This window comes from Grus americana, chromosome 6 (genome assembly GCF_028858705.1).
Source record: "Grus americana isolate bGruAme1 chromosome 6, bGruAme1.mat, whole genome shotgun sequence".
Lineage (NCBI taxonomy): Eukaryota > Metazoa > Chordata > Aves > Gruiformes > Gruidae > Grus > Grus americana.
Window position 1 is genome coordinate 7,364,072 of NC_072857.1, and position 17,791 is coordinate 7,381,862.

Consider the following 17,791-nt stretch of genomic DNA (forward strand, 5'->3'; position numbering starts at 1 on the left):
CCGCGACCTTGAAGTTACCTCTTTCTCGTGAGAGGCATACAGCAGCATTTTCATAAAGCGGAAGCAAGCTCTGGAACCCCAAATCATATTGATTTTCTCATTGTTTTGCCCTGTCTGTCTCTTTATACATCTGTAATCCCCAATGACTCCAACATCAGTATCGGACAGCAGAAGCATTCTTCTTTCGGTTTTCTGCTGAGCAAAACACCAGCAGCTGACAACCCCTGGCATCACTCTGCAATTTAACACTGCTAAACAGAATCTGATTCTGAAGCTTTCTCAGGTGGCTTTTTTTTTATTTTGACACCTTTTCCATCAGTTTATTGGATTAAAGATAACGGTGACTACCAATGACATGTCCAAAGTTAGACTTCTTGCAAAGTCCTTAAGCTCGTCTCTAAAACTGTGGCTTATTGCTAGATGTTGGCTACACAACCTAGACATGAGATATTTTTTCAAGACAATCCCCTGCTTAGGTACAGTATAACAAAACAAAGCTGTTTCAGGGAATGACTGGAATAGTACAAAACAAGTACAAAGCTTTCCCAGCCCTTTCAGGACTCGTTTGCTTAAGGGTGCCAACATCTCCAGTATCATGAACAGGGCTCTTGGCATTACCTAACCTGTATTTCTCGCAGCTGCAAAAGTACCGACAGCCTCTGCAGTGTCACTGGGCATCTGAGGAAGTATAAAATGTTTAAACCTTTTCCTTTTGCCGTCCTGCGCCCTTTAATGACAGTTCTGCCACGTACTATATATACACCGATAATGAGAACTTAGTATCTCTGTGCTCTCCTATTTTTGGCTGAGTGTCCTGAACTACAGCTCTACCAGTCACCATTCCTTCCCCTGTCTTGGCTCATCTGTACTTTCTACAAACTTTCTAAACTAAAAATAAATAAATAAATAAATATACTTAATACAGACCCAAGAATCAGCTGCTTGCAGGAGGAGCAGTTTGCAGACCAGAACTTGGGAAGCACCTTCCAAGGAGACTCCATCTGCAGCAACTCGTTCAGAGCTCTCAAACAGCCTTTGCTTTTGCAGGAATGCAGGGAAGTATTTGGAAGAGTCTGAATTTCAGCATGACAGGCTTACTGCCAGTTTTTGCAAGAGATGGGCATAACACACCACTGGCCATGGTACGATTTCAGGTGTACATCGTCGCTGACTTAATAGGCATTACATGGCTCTGTAATACTCAGCAATACCCATTCCTCAGCCCAACCACACACGGCATCTCTGCCCCAGGATGGAGGAGGAGGAAAGCCTGGAGGAAGACCATACCTTTCTCCCCTCTCAGCCCAAAACTTCCCCTTCAGCAAAAGTCTCTTGTTTTTACATGGGTTCAATAGCAGCAGCCTGCAGGCAAGGAATCCAGAATCCACGATGCTCAGACACGCGTTTCAGTGCACAGAGAAGACATGGATCCACCCATCTGCTGGCCTCCCGTGCCTGCCAGCAGTGCCGGGACACCGCTCGACGATTTCAAAGAGCTCACGTAGAAATTGGTTAAGCAGCAGTGTAGATATCTGTGTTTGTGCTGTCTATAAAAGATAAGCTGAATGATTTTTGATGACCATCTGTCCAGCAATGGCCATTTAACATTCACCTTTTGACCGTTATTTCCGTCCATTATTTACCAGACCCTGAACAGTATTTGCCAACGGTTAGAAAAGAGGAACCACATCATTTAAATTACAATACAGCATCATCACTGCAACATTACAAAGTGGTGTTCTGCAATCTGCAGATTTGGTAGAAGAAAACCAATTCAAGCTTAGAAATTATTTTGTACTACGACAGCATTAAACATCTGACTCGAGTCGACTGCTGAGTATGCAGGCGAACAATCATTTCCAAAAGCAGAATAAACCAACCAGCATACAACCAAAAGCATAGGGCAAACACAAATAAGATAAAAAAGGCACATCCTTTTCTTTTTTTGCTCTCATTTGCTATTCCTCAAAATCCCATTTCTAAAGGCTTAAATTCTGTCGCGCACCTTCTTTGTCTCCATCTATGCATTATAGCTTATTCGGTATCTCCTACTCTCTTTCTTCCTAATTTCTTTATAAAAATGTTAGCAAATTTTCCAGGACGAAGAATAACTGTCAGAACTGGAGTGTAAACCAACACATTCCCACCTATTAGAATTAAACTATGTTTGACCCTCATGTGATGGGGTCGATGTGGTTAAGATTAATGAGTCAATTATTTCTAGACGAGCTACAAGGCACCCAATTGTTTCACTATTTCAGTACTAACCACCATACTCCTTCTGCAGCGTCTGATACCCATAAAATAATTGTGAACAATTTTTCAGTAAGACATCATGAGTATTAGGCTTATTCTAAAAAATATGAAAAAAATCACTGAGATGAAAAGGAAATGGGATAAGCGTACCGTTAGAGCAATCCTCCAAAGCCATTGGCTTTAAAGCTTTTCACTTGACAAAATTAAAGTTCCCACAAGATATTGTGCAATACAGCACAATTAATTGCCTGCCGTTCAGCTGACCTCCCACGGGGACCTGGCTTCCAGCTCCAAACTCCGTCACGTTAAGGCACCAACAGTCCCCACACACCCTGGCAGGGAAGAGAAAACCTATACGTGTACATACACTTTTACACAATGAACTCTTCCAAGCTTTGTGGTTCTCTATTTCAACAGACTTCTCATAGCACAGTATAGTATTTCTTAATATTTAATACAGATATCACTATTTTAGAGTGGGTGCAGCCTCGCAGAAGAGTACAGTGAGAAATCAGGTGAGGCAATGGTGATGCTCTGGTCCATCACTCTTGACAAGCACCTAACAACTGGTTAACAAGGTATGTGTGTTCTGTAACATCTATACCCAACTAAACAAGGAATGCAAAATTAGTGTTAAAGCCCAGCTACAGGAATCCACTCATTCTCTTTGAGTTAAACCACATTTGGAAAAAAAAAAAAAAAAAAAAAAAAAAAAAACAAACCACACAACACATTTCAAAGCAGAGACAGTATCAAGTTTCTGTGAGTAACAAGTGTCCAGGAAACTTTATGTGAAACCTCTTGGTGTCTTGAGATGGACAGAGGGTCTGTACGATGTAGTAACATTGCACCAATGTGCTCCTTGGGACTTGTTTCAGGGACAGGATGTCTGGCCTACAAAGACATCTGCAAGAATGAGGAGATATGGGGGGACACATTTTTGGTATCTCCACCTCCTAAAGACCCACTGCATAATCTCACTTTTACAGCTGGCCCAAATTCATATTAAAAAAAAAAAATCCTTTAACTTCTCAATATATAGGCTTATATAAGCTGGGTTTTAAATCAGCAGCTTTTAAAATATGCACCTGAATACACCAGAGGAAATCAGGAGACATTTTTAACAAAGTTCATTATAAACCCTTTTAAATATGACCTACATTTGAACTTCCATATCTTATATGGTAAGGATTCGCTTCAATTATTCTCTTAATCCAAATAAAGAAAATGGATAAGTCATAAAAACCTCCAAAACAGGTAACCGAAGCAAGTGCCTTAAGATCAAGTAGACTTGCAGAAGTTAAACCTTAAGGCTTTGGTCTGATTTGAGGAAGTTAGTTTGGCTGTTTTGTATTTTTACTGAAAACACAAAAAGCAGAAGCGAGGCTTGCTCTAATTCTGGTCACCAGCACTGGAGCAGGATGTCCTAGCTTCACCGGACCACCACCACCCATGGACGTCACCAGCAGGACTTCCCCATCACGGGAGCACATCCCTCCAGAGGAACGGGTCATCCACCCTCCCCAACCATGGCTGTTCTCCTGCTGCTCAGCCCGTCAATAAAAGCACTCATGGGAGGATGCTACGTGCGTACCACGAGACTCGCAGCAAACGATCAGCTCCCCCAAGCTGAGCGAGGAGACGAAGGTACGGCATCATCAGCTGCTGCTCGGGGACTCCCCCAGCACACTTTTATTTTTATGGTAAGTGAAAAGCAGCTCGGTGCCCTATGAAACTCTGCCCTGTTTGCCAGAGCAGAAGCGTAATAAAAATGACAGAACTCCTCTCAGGGAAAAGGAATCAGAGAAGCTACACGCTGCTACGGACTTTTGGGCATTACTGTGTGGGAGAGGGAATAAAACTCAAATTCAATAGACCGAACCATCCCGCACAATCCTCTCCCCTGCTTTTGGGAGAGGAGGCCTCGGTTTTCAATAAACCGGCAATCAAAGCAAATGTCCCCTGCCCCAGCTACAAGAACTGCTGCACTCGGGAAAGGTTTTGCTGCTGTCTTCAACAACAGCAGGATCAATCCCATCAGGTGTTAACTCCCTGGAATAGTGGTAACCACAAGGTGACATCCCCTAATTGCAGCTGCACAAAGCACTTTACAGTAATCAAACCGTGGAAGTGAATAAAAATACTTTTAAAAGTTCACGACTTTTTACATCAGCAGTCTTCAAAAACTTTTTTTTTTTTTTACATTAAAAGCAATCAGATAGATATTGTGATATATTATGAAAAGAAAACGAGATGCTTTGCCAAGGGTTCAGCCTGCATCTGCAGCACTGCTGCTGCATATGAAACGTGGCTGATGCTGATCTCGTCACCTTATCCATTTCTGCAAAAACATCTATCAAGGAAACAGAAGGGACAATGTATTAAAACTTTCCACAGGCACCTTTAGCTATTGGGAACAAGACAGAAGACAGCACATTAGAGTTTACAAATTTAATAACTTATTCTGCGGGTAAGATATTTAATCAGTCAGAAAGCCATTGCATTTGCTGTGATTGGGAGACTGAAGCCTGTCTATACAACGTTTTGCCAACAGTAAGGAAGAGTCTTTAGGAAAATTTCCTTAAGTCCTACCCCCTTGCTTAGAGTAACCAAAAGTGTGCATTTATACGTACTTTCAGCTCAGAGGAGCAAGTGGAAGCGACCAGCAAAACACCAAACAGGCCTAGCAAAGGCAGCAGAGCTTCAGGAGATGCCGGTGGGAACGCAGATGCCGAGTAGGCTCGTGGTCCTGGGCTCTAGGCAGTCACCCAGCTAGCAAGCAACAAATGCAATTAAAATTTCTACATCAATGAAAATTTAAGCATATTTGCATCCATTCATACCTGTTATCTGGGAAATCTACTGCTAGTGTGTAACTTACTCCACTATTTATATCACTGCTTAATTAGGCCCCAAGGGTGACTTTTAATCTAATTTACACCAAATAAATCCTAAATCACCAGTACTTGCTCAGATTTACTCCAGTGTAAACAAAGTGAGAAGCTGCACAAAATGCCTAACACAAACATGTTTGTTTCCCGTGTTTGTAGTTGCCAAAATCATCCACAAATTTCCTTCAAAAAAAAGTTTTAAATCACAGATTCTTGATTCACCACTTCTTGCAGTGCAGTCTATAACCTGCTGGTTTAACCTAGAAAAACTACAGGTACAGGGCACTGCTGCTCTACAATCACAGAACTCCGGAAAAGAGGGAAAAATTAATCCATGCTGAGTGCCATACTGCTGCTGCTGGACTGCTAATGGTTTAAACTTGGCTTAGTTTAAAGTTTGTGTAGCTGTTTCTGTGACTGAGTGTAGGCAAACCAAGGCTGTCGTCCCCCAGGACACCTCTGACACGGCCACCACTCCTGGTGTGCAGGGCAGGAGCTTCCTCCTGGTAAGGGTTCATTCAAAAAATCAGTGCTTGCCTGATCTGAGCTTACTTCAGGAATAATTCCCAGCTGCAAGAGAGATCAGAGCCCTGGTTTCTCTCTATTTGCATTTTGCTTGGGGCAGATAAACGCTGCCGCAGGGAACGCGCCGGGATCCACCACCTCCCTCCATCCTTGATGCACTTCCCCGTAACACGCCAGCAAAGCTACGGGTCTTCTCCGGTCCTGCTGCCAGCGACGCTATCTATCGCCTGGGAAGACAAGAGAAGGTGTTTGACATGTTCTTTCCCTGCGCCTGAGAGAAATGTATTATCTGCCCAATAAACCTGGTTATCTATTGAACAGACAAGCCAGAGTCCTGCGAGCCTCCTCAAAATCAGGTTGGTTACGTACCAGCAATCATATTACACAACTCCTCGATTTATCTTTTTATTCAAAGCCGCTCTTTACAGAAGACAAATGAAAAGCTGAAACAACAGAATCCCTCATTGCTTCCAGCGTCCTTCGACGCTAGCAAAACTTGTTCCAGCAACAGTGGAAGACAAATGAGATTATTTCAAGACTGCAGGCATAAATTATGAATATAAATGCTACAGAATATGTTACTTCACACTGCCCCTTCTCACACGTGGTCAGGGAAGCAAAATACGTGCATATGGGGAGAAAACGGGATAAAGCCAAACAGGATTTTACATCTTGCCCTCAGCAAGTTACACTTGGCATGTCTGGGTGTGTATATATATATATATATATATAATTTTTTTATTTATTTATTTTAAGACTGTACCCAGCAAAATCCCTGCTTTCTGACCAAATTTCTCCTCATTTCTCAGCACCTGGACAATTAAAATTAAAGCAGCGGTTCACTTTACAGCACTGTAGCCCTGGAGTCCCCCATTTTTCAAAAAGTTTGTTCTGTAAAGCCTGAAACACACAGCCCTCTGAGGCTTTTTCCCATTATCATTTTTCAAAGCTTGCCTCTGGGTTTGGTTTGGGGGGGTTTATTTGTCTCTAATTCCTATGCTAAAGTGCCGAGAGGTACAATAAGAATAGATGCACGCTGTTAGTATTGCGACTTCTCTGTGGATTTATTTGAAAAACAGTAGAAAGGCTAAAATGAGTAAAGACTGTAGTTTTCCTCTTCATTAAACTTCTCCTCATCCATGCATAAACACCTAATTCTCCACTGAGCTTCCCAGAGTATTAAAGTCATTTGAGAAAAACCCAGACGGCATCTTTCTTACATTTTGTTCTTTAAAAAACAGCATTTTGTTTCTGCAACAGGACAGCAGCAGCAACAGGAGCTTGGAAAGGAAGGTTATTCGGCTGCAAACTAGGCTGGAGATGTTCCAGCAGAGAAGCAAGGCAACAGACAACCTTCTCCCGAGCAATCCAACCATCACCCTTGCACCCACACCAGGAAAAAACAGCAGGACAAGGAATTAAGTTAATGAACCCTCATTAGGATAGCCTGCAACAACCCTTTTGTAGGGCAGCTTCTGAACACTGACCACTGTAAGAGAAGTTGGAGGCGGCACAAAAACACTCCAGCGAGTACGAGGACACGTCACCCAGCCAAAGGCCAGGGCAGAAGATTATGCAGCTCCCCGTTTTCAATGCATGAACCCGTGCTGTGAGGCACCCTACTGCAAAAAACCACAGGTGGAGCTGGCTCCAAACCTAAGAGAAATTGTTTTATGAATGTCAGTGCTGTAGTATAAAACTTCAATTTTTTTTTTTTCTTTCAAATTGGCAATTTTGTTCCCCACAGACCTGCTGTAAAGTTTCACAAATGAGCAGCAAAATCACGTCAGTTAAAACTCATCGTACCTCACTTTGGAACTCACACGGTATTTCAATTTTCACAACTGTGGTAAGTGTAACTATGTATGTAAGATGTATCCCTGGATTTAACATTACATTTAGCAAGATACCACAATAGCTTAGCATTAGATCTAATTCACTGACCCTTTAATTTAAGGCTGGCTGCACAAAGAAGTAATGAACATGTGGCTATGGAAAAAAACAGCGCACTGAACAATTATGCCTTGAACAATACCTTAAAAAAAAAGTAGTACTTTCAATAAAATATTATTTCTTAAAGGCCTTCTATCAGTTGCATTGACTATACAATCACACAGCATTTTTTCCTATTTAAATATAAAAAATTTCATTAAAAAGTTAGGTGTGGGTTTTGATCACTTTGTTCTAATGTCAGCAACAATAGCCCTGTTAAGCGTCTTCAGCTTAATAAAACATTCACCCGTTTGACTTTTACCATGCCATTTGCAATGAAAATAAAAACTAGCGTAGAAGCAACTTCATAAAAATAAATTCTAAAAAATATTACATTTGAGAATTTTGTCTTTTAAGCGACAGTTGGAGCACAGTAATGTTTTGAATGGAAGCAACAGTCAGTGCATTTACCCTGCTCGTGGATCCCAGCCTTGTGGCTATTGAGATAAAAAGATTCCTGTGATTACGTGAAGCACAGGTCATCGTTTCAGATAAACTGATAAAAGCCAATTAAGGCCACAACATATGACACGTGGTTTATATACAACGTGTCGTTGATAGCTACACACAAATGTAAGCTGTTAGTTTTAGCGATTAGCAGTTTTCATGCTTTGTCAAGATAATGGCACTAATCCAGAGACAGAAAGGTAATTCAGGGAGAAAGATCCCACCGCGGCCATTAGCAATCCAGCTAACAAACCACGGCTCTCCTACGAATCCCATTGCTCCCTCCTCAGGACAGGACTGCCGGTCAGGACATACAGAATAAAGGTTCAAGATCTCACCGGCACCAGAAGCTCCGGCTTCCCTTTGCTAGAAATCTGGGAGCTGGCAGCAAAATCGAGAGGGCAGCACGCTGCCGAAAAGTGACGGAGCAAGTCCCAGGGCAGCGCACAATCCAGGGACACCATGGCATGTCAAGTATCAGCCCGCATGTTTGAAACGATGATTCTCTAACGCTGTCTCCAGCTCCCAGTAACTACATCAACTATTCAAGCTTTGCACTTATAGTTTATGGTATTATCCCATTGTCCTGCTAAAATTACAGCTCCGACTCTTGAGTTGCCCGTTTATCTAACTTTAATAATTTCAGTGCAGGTTCTGTCACCTAAGTTTTGCTGTAGTTTCAGACCAAAAGTTAAAAGCAATGAAATTCTAACAGTCTCAGGCTTATACTTGAATCTATATTTAAATCATGGGAGATCAATTTCTCCCCTCTCCTGAGGATCAGTCATTAACCTTCTCCCCAACCGTTCAGCATTCGCTCAGCATGGCTACCTTATAAGATGTTAACAGTCATGGTAGCTTTGTGTTAAAGGTTAATCACTTCAATTCTGTTTTGGTTGGGGTTTTTTTTAAAAGGAGAGATAAAGATCTACTGGCCTGTTCATTGCACCTCTCTCAAAACAGAGGTGAGATTGCTGAGAAAAATCTTCGGTTAATCACCTGGAGGAATGAAAAAGCAGAGCATTTTGCATTATTAATGAAAATCTAGGTAATTAGATAAGCAATAGCCTCCTTTCATTGCATAATACAGTTAAAGTTGCTTATAAGTCTTCCTGACAGACCACGTTCCAAGCCGTATTAAAGCAGTTTTCCCAGTTACGAAGAGCCTTGTCTTATGCCCATGGGTGTTGCAGGGTTCATTCGTGACTGTCATTAAAAGTGAACTGCTTTGCTTCGTCCTGCAACTTTCTAACGTTCTGCCTGATTATGAAGGTTATCTTCCTCGCATATATTTTACATCAAAAACATGAGAGAGATACAACTCACCGCAGCTTCAGATTCAAAATACTCAACTGAATGCCAGAATATTAATCCAAGTCCCAGATCTGAACGAAGCCAAGAGATGATTTGAACGCAGGCATCCCTCATCCGAAGTAAATCTCCACCCCCATCCTACCAGCTACAGGCTCTCCAGTGAATTACCAGAAATTCCACTGCAAACATGAAAAAATTATTGAAGAACTTCAGTCAAGCCCAGAATACTTCATTAAGCTGTCTCAGTTGCAATCAGAGTTTTCTGATAAAAAAAAAAACTTTGCATGAGGATGTTGGAAAAAGTTTTAGACATTCAAATGATGGAATTTGTCCCTATGGATCTATATATGTAATTCAGAAGACTGTAGGAAAGATACACAAGCCATCTGTTGTAAATGCAGAGGAAAAACTCCAACTCACTCTGCAATACAAGTTATCCTCACAAAGTGACAGATGTCACAACACAGTATTATCAAAATAAATATGAATCTTGGGTAATCCTTCCCATTAGTGGACTTCAGTTTCCCATGCAAGGGCTGAGCTAAAGTTTCAATTCCCGTTCTCTATCCTGCATACGACAGTCTTCACTGACTACCCTTGGGTCTGTGCTATGCACCCCATACACATTATAATACACATTATATGTGCCATAACTTAGATATTTTCAAATATAAAAACAATTATGACATACACACACACTGATAATATTCAGAGAAATACCTGATGGTGGGGAAAAAAAAAAAAAAGTGTGCAAATCTAGTTCGTGAGGTACACTCAAACTCACTGGTCTTTAAGAAACAGCATTTTATGTAGGTCTCATTGACACTCCTTGCTCAGAAATGACCAACAAATGGAATAATACAACTATTAAATGTCAGGATGCAGTGCACTGTCTGAATGTATAGTATGTTAGCACACTTGCACAGCATCATGCCCGTTTTTAGTAAGCCTTGCTACTTTTTACACTAATTCACACCTTTTAAAAGGTACAGCTTTATGACATCCCAATGAAATCATGGATTCTTTTTACATTTCATTAGTTCAATCACAAAATTTATTACAACAGTAATAAACAACAGTTCCAGTTGGAAAAAAACCATAGCTAGTATATTCGAGGAACATAACAAAGGAAGAACTATCTGCACCACTCAGCTCAGCCCCCCACAGCCACAGAAAGGTGTGGGAGACAATCTACAAGTCTATGAAACACCTACTCTACACGTCTCCTCATACACTACCATCAACTTCAAACATCCAGTGACAAACCAAGTCTAGAGCAAAAGACAGTAGTCAGGACCATAGTGTGGAGCAGAAACACAGAAGCACAGATCACAGATACCCAAGATGGTTCGAGAACATGTGCTACAGAAGAAAGCCAAAAATCTCAACTTTCTTTGATCAAGATGAACATGCTTTCCATTCCTTAAGCCTCATAATCTGATTAACCCAAGCACGTGGACACCAGCACACCTTTAGTGTGACCTAGCTTTAAAACACTGTTGACAACAAAACAAAAGCCCATAAAAATCCCTAGAATTATGTACTACGGAGTGGAACTTCTCTTGGATATAATAGCAGAGACAGAGACTCCAGATATATAATCCCTCAGACTAGGTGCTGTTCCAGGACTTCTCTCATTTGTGGTTTAAACCCTCCTCTCTCAATTTTCAGGCTAAAATAGTTTTGGACAAACATGTGCCGAGGTCATCTGATAAATTATCATTCATCTTGAGATCGGAGGCTGATCTTCCCTTCTGCTTGTCCTTTATTTACAGAGCGATGGGAGGGAGAGGGTGGAAAAGAGAGGATGAGCAAACGGAGCAGAGCCATCACACCACCTCTGATGATGGCTGGAATAACACACTGCACACAGAGCTCCCAACACACGTGTTCCTCAAAGCATCTTAGTAACAACTGCTAAGGCTCACAATAAAACTCTCATCCCTACGTTATGGACAGGCGTCCATTACTGAGACACAGAGTTTAAGCAATCTACTCAATATGACAACCCCAAACCCCGGGGTGTCGGACCAACTCTTAATGCAACGCTGCCTCACACCACACGCACATTTTTCCTTCTCTGAGGCCTAACAGACCCACAACGATTTCACAGTGTATTCCAGTATTTCCACACCTAAAGCTCTGCCTTCACATCCTTTGTATTTCAGTTACCCGTTTCTAAACTGAATAATGTTTAGTGTTCAAAACTAGAAAGGCCAGGTCTAAGATCCTTCCAAATCCACAATCCTGTGAACGCAAGCCTAAGTGTCGTGTGCTACTTCCCTTTTGTCTTTATATTTTCTCCTCAAAGTACAAGGACTATTTCACGCAAAAGAGCATCTCTGCTTTTTCTTAGTAACTATATGTTTCAAAGAAGTCTGTAAAATTGAAATGGTTCGGGTTGATATAATTTTTGTCAACCTGCATCGTTTTAATGCCAATTTTGATACAGACTTCTCATGTAACAGAGTTCAAGTAGCAGCTTCCCTGCTTTCTCCCAAGTGCCTTACGGCCTTCCCAAACATCCTGGACTTTTCTCCAGAAAGCCAAAAGTCACAAATAGGTCCTCAGTGCACTTACACATTAAAGGGCTCCAAAGAGCCCCGGTGCAGCCACACGATTAACAAAGGCCACTTCTCAGGACCAGCAGCGCGGGAACACACCAAAGGGGGTTTTCATTTAAGCCGCTTCCTTCTTTCCAATTCATTTAGCACCAGGTCACTTAACTGCCCCAGAAATGGTCTTTAAGTGCAAATGTAGGGTTTTAGCATTTCTCCACTACTCGATTGCAGTACAGCTGGCCAATTAAATATTTAATGCATAAGCCCTCAATATTTAATTAGGGACAAATAGCATTCTTTAGCACTTTCCTTGAATTTGAAAACAACCTTTCCCATTGTACCTATACATGAACATTTAATATGACAAAGATGTAATTAAAGTTATTAGAAGTTTGTTGATGATGATATTATAATGAATTAACGTCTCGTGAGTGACCGCTGCATATTACAGTCTTATTACTATATCCAAGAAATGGATTAAAATAATAATGTTGCTGGACTTAAACAAGTAATAAGGAAAATACACTTGAATATCCAGGAAAATACAGAAGAATTTTGAAACAAAATATTAAAGATGTAACTTCATCTGTCATAGCACGGTTATAATCAAAGGTATCATTTAAAATACTTTAAATACTTATTTAACAACCAAACCTTCAGATGAACTTGGTCGTGTCATGGGTACTAATAACTATTTTGAGATTCCTACTGATTTTGATGACAGTGTCCACCAATGACAGTATTCTAGAAAATTGGATTCTATCCTTCTACAAGCTAAGGTGAGAACAGTCAAATGTGCAGATCAAAGACATCTCCCCCAAAGAAGGGGGAGGGGGGTATCACTGCAGAAACACAGAAGCACAGTTTGTTCATCATGCCCCTAATACATCACTACACCTACAGACCGAGCGATTTCTGACCAAGTTCCACTTTCCTTTCAGATGCAGAAAAATAAAAGCAACGGTCCAGAGCCTGAGACCTTGGATCAGAGTTCTTCATTGCATCTGGACTCTCAAGAGTTATTGAACTACAGTTTCAAGAGTCCCTTTCTACTGAATTTGCAATCAGCTGTAATAATCAACATACCACTGAATTCCATCACAGTCGCTTTCCACCTGTGTTTCTACATGCCCAGTATGGTAACAGGAGACAAATTCCATCCTAACGATGGTAGTCTCAACCGTACAAAGCTTTCACATCACTGATGGAAGCTGTTAGCATCGGAAATCTTTGCTAATGGGCAAACAACCTCCAAAAATGTTACTTGTGAAACTAACACAAGCAGTCAGGAATCCATGATATTTGCACCAGAATCAGAGGATGCAGGAGCCATTTCAGGGTTGCTCCACCACCCCAAAACACATTTCCAAGGGTGAGTACCTGAACGTTTACTATCTTCTGTAAAATAAAATTTTAAAAAAAATTCTGGAGGCAACATTTTTTTAATTCTAAAACAATAATCCTACACACTGGAAAAAACAAGTAGCATTATCTAGTACTGACAACAAATAAGTAATCTATTTTTCCCACATATATTTTAATATTTGACATAGGCCTAAATGAAAAAAGATCATACAGACACACTTGCAACTTTAAAAATCCCCGATCTTTTAGTTTAAAGGCTAAAAACTCACAAGCCACTCAGTTTTTGCTGTTTCCACATGTTCAGGTGTCATTTCCAGTTTTGGTTCTTCACCCACCACACCAAGAGGCTGGTCTGCAACTGGAACGACAACCAGGACACAACTGCAACCTCAACTACCAAGTAACTGCCAAGAACTTTGAAGACATCTTTTTGGCTCAAGGATCAATTATCTTCTCTGAATTCAACCCTCACAACATCAAAGACTATATTAATTTTAACATGAAAGATACGTCACGTAACATTAGTGAATCCATCATCATCTTGGAGCAATGTATTACCCTCGTTCAACGTCAGGTTGTTTTGAGGTAAGGATCCCTGTTGGAGGTTATTAGGATGGAGCTGTGACAGAGTAAGAAGGGATTTGATTAACACTTGAAGGCAGCCCTAGGTCCTCACCAGCAGCTCTTGTGGTTGCTACTCCTCAGCATGAACCCTTGGGGAGCCAAGAAAGAGCAGGTATGACGTGACAGCAGCACCACGTGGCCAGAAGAAACCACAGCAGTAGCAGCTCCCCTCCAAAGTCCCAGGAGAGGGATGTGCCCCCATACACATCTCCCACAAGTCTCCCACACTGCCCCCAGCACCGTGGTCACCTAAGCCACCACCACCAGTACTGAGCCCTTACACTCAACTGTTCTTCTTGGCTATGCTACCTGTGTTCTTCTTTTTTTTTTCTACTACTTCCTACATTATTTCAAACAAGAACAATCTGGAAAAAATTGTCTGTAAGAACAAACAGCTTAAATCTGATCAAGTGATACGACGCGTGCTAGAGTAAATGCAAGCGCATCAACTCTACTGCCCTTGGTGGGCACAAGGTGATGGGACATGGGACAAGACTTCCCGAACCAAAGCAGTCAGTTCATCTGACCTCTGTTACCATTTCATAAACAAAGCAGTGTTTGCTTGGTTTGTTTTCAGGTTTTTGTTTTGGGGTTTTTTTGGGTGGTTGGGTTTTTGTTGTGGTTTGGTTTTGTTTACACATATGAACTAGAAAACTTACAATTACAGCTCAATGGCTTTGAATAGAAATAAGAAATGATTGCCTTATAAGCCAACATATTGTTTATACTGGTATTTGATTAACCTTTTCTTCCCCTTTCTCCTCTTAACATGCTGAAACTACAGAAAGAAGAACACTGATTTTTAATAAGTGTTAACATTTACACAGGGATTTCTGGCTTCTGCCTATGACCACCTGCCTTACTGGATTTGAAGACCAATCTTCTACACTGCTGAGCAGCTCTCATTTTCTTCTATATAATCAAAGAACGTTATTTAATCTCCAAAGTCCTATCATACAACCATTGCTGCTTCTATTAAAGAAGGCAAGGCCGAACAAATATTCCCAACATTGGTGGAGAGGTTTCCAATAAACCTGAGCTCCCCAAGGGAACTATTCTAGGAGTAACTCACTAAAACATTGCATCTCCCACATTGACAAATCTCTTACAGAAGATTCTCAAGTTCAAAGTCACATAGAGTTTTAAATTCTGTTTACTACCTCAAAAGGTTCCTCTCAACAATTTTATAGCCTGTTTCAATATCTATTATTTTGGGTTTGCATGGCAAGGTTCTGGTAGCAGGGGGCTACAGGGGTGGCTTCTGCGAGAAGCTGCCAGAAGCTTCCCCCATGTCTGATAGAGCCAATGCCAGCCAGCTCCAAGATGGACGCGCCGCTGGCCAAGACTGAGCCCATCAGCAATAGTGGTAGCACCTCTGGGATGACGTATTTAAGAAAGGGGGGGAAAAAAACAAAAAACAACAGAGCAATTGCAGCTGGACAGAGGAGTGAGAGGAACAACTCTGCAGACCTCAAGGTCAGTGAAAAAGGAGGGGGAGGAGGTGCTCCAGGTGCCAGAGCAGAGATTCCCCTGCAGCCTGTGGACAAGAACATGGTGAGGCAGGCTGTCCCCCCACAGCCCATGGAGGATGATGGTGGAGCAGATATCCACCTGCAGCCCGTGGAGGACCCCACACCAGAGCAGGTGGATGCATCTGAAGGAGACTGTGACCCCATGGGAAGCCCACGCTGCAGCAGGCTCCTGGCAGCACTTCTGGCCTCGTGGAGAGAAGAGCCCAGGCTAGAGCAGGTTTGCTGGCAGGACTTGTGACCCCATGGGGGACCCACGCTGGAGCACTTTGCTCCTGAAGGACTGCACCCTGTGGAAGGGACCCACGCTGGAGCAGTTGGTGAAGAACTGCAGCCTGTGGGAAGGACTCACATTGGAGAAGTTGGTGGAGGACTGTCTCCCATGAGAGGGACCCCAGGCTGGAGCAGGGGCAGAGTGTGAGGAGTCCTCCCCCTGAGGAGGAAGGAGCAGCAGAGACACCTTGTGATGGAACTGACCACAACCCCCATTCCCCATCCCCCTGTGCCACTGCGGGGAGGAGGGAGAGAAATTGGGAGTGAAGCTAAGCCCAGGAAGAAGGGAGGGGTGCAGGGCAAGGTGTTTTAAGATTTGGGTTTAGTTCTCATTGCTCTACTCTGTTTTGCTTGCTAATAATTTAATTTCCCCAAGTTGAGTCTGTTTTGCCAACGACAGCAATTGGTGAGTGATCTCTCCCGGTCCTTATCTCGACCCACGAGCCTTTCGTTATATTTTCTCTCCCCTGTCAAGCTGAGGAGGGGAGGGACAGAACCACTTTGGCGGGCACCTGGCCTCCAGCTGGGGTCAACCCACCACACCTGTTAGAATCTACATGGAATTTAGCTCATTGTGGACATTTACAGCAATTTTCCACTTGGTTTTAAACGGACTAACATTACCTATACCTAAAACATAGCATGCAATTCTTGTTGCCAGGTAATTGTACGTGCAATTGCTCTGCAGAGCTGAAATTTCTTTCCTGTAAATACATTATACATTATTTAATAGCATATATTGATATCAAAGTACCTATATATAGTATCCTTATAAATATATTAACTCGCTGCTTTACAAGTGCTGGCTTCAGTTCATTCTCATGTCTACAGCTGCTGCCACTCCAGCACCGCGGTGGTCAAACTCTAAATTGTACCAAGAATCAACCAGAAAGGAGAAGGTAGAGTGGAAGCCTCAGCAGACACAGGCTTGAGTCAGTCAACCAACTCCTATATAGAAGTCAGTAAGTCTCTCTGGAAGAGCAAGAATCTACAAGATCGGACCTTAATTATATTTTTTGCATCCAAAACAATAGTAAAGCAGGGCAAATGATGACAAATTAAACTAAACGCAGTAACAATTTCTATCTATTAAACAGAATATGCAAATTAAGTCATATACAATGTTATCACAACTCATTTGGTTTAGCTCCTTCAAATGTTCAAGTTTTAATGGAATAATTACTCAGAAATTTTGGCATATATACAGGCGTATATTTAGAGAAGCTAAAGATGCACAGAAACAACCTTTGTGGACTAATCTTCAGCTTGCCACAGTTGCCACTTACGCCCATCTCCGCGAGCTGAGGATGTGGCTGCATGTGCCGTTTGAGTTCTAAGAGCAAAGCTCCTTCAGGGAGCGCCGACTCACGAAGTCAGTCGCTTGTGACACTGGCAGCAAACCCAACACAGAACACTAACAGTTACTTTTCAGCAAATACAGAATATAAAGACATAAAAGAGCTAAATAAGTTAGAGACGCTCTGTCGAACACCACGCACCAAGGGCGGCCTCCCTTGCAGGATCCTGATCTGTTCACTACCCAGAGCATCCCTCGCCGCACTGGAATTGCTCCAAGTATGTTAAACAGATCAGACAGAATATTTCACTTTTTTTTTTTTTTCTAATCAGAAAACCAGAAATATTTCCTTGTTGTTGTTTCAAGAGAACAGAATTTCAGAGTTATTCTGATAAGCAAAAAAATACAGCATACTGTCAGAAAATGTATTTCTTTGATTTCCTTACTTGCCCACACTATGATGCTGGCTGTATTTTTGAAAATGGAACTACAACTGAAAAAAAGCCTTTCAAGGCTAGTCAGATGAAACACCTTTTTAATGTAAAAACAGTTCCCTCATTTCCCTCACAGCAACAATAACTTCAGACCAACCTAAGTGGGGCAATTTCAAAGTAAGCAGGAAAATACCACAGCTGAAGACCCACAGAGAGCAAGAGGGGAGATAAAGAGGATAGAAGTCTATTTCTACTTTCCTTTATTTGCTATCAGTTATCCTTG

The 17,791-nt window shown here is 41.9% G+C and overlaps 1 protein-coding gene across 3 annotated transcripts in view; it reads right to left on the reverse strand.

Moving 5' to 3' along the window:
• Positions 1–17,791, reverse strand: part of THSD7B (thrombospondin type 1 domain containing 7B) — a 358,700-nt gene that overhangs the window by 289,226 nt on the left and 51,683 nt on the right. The window lies entirely within an intron of this gene.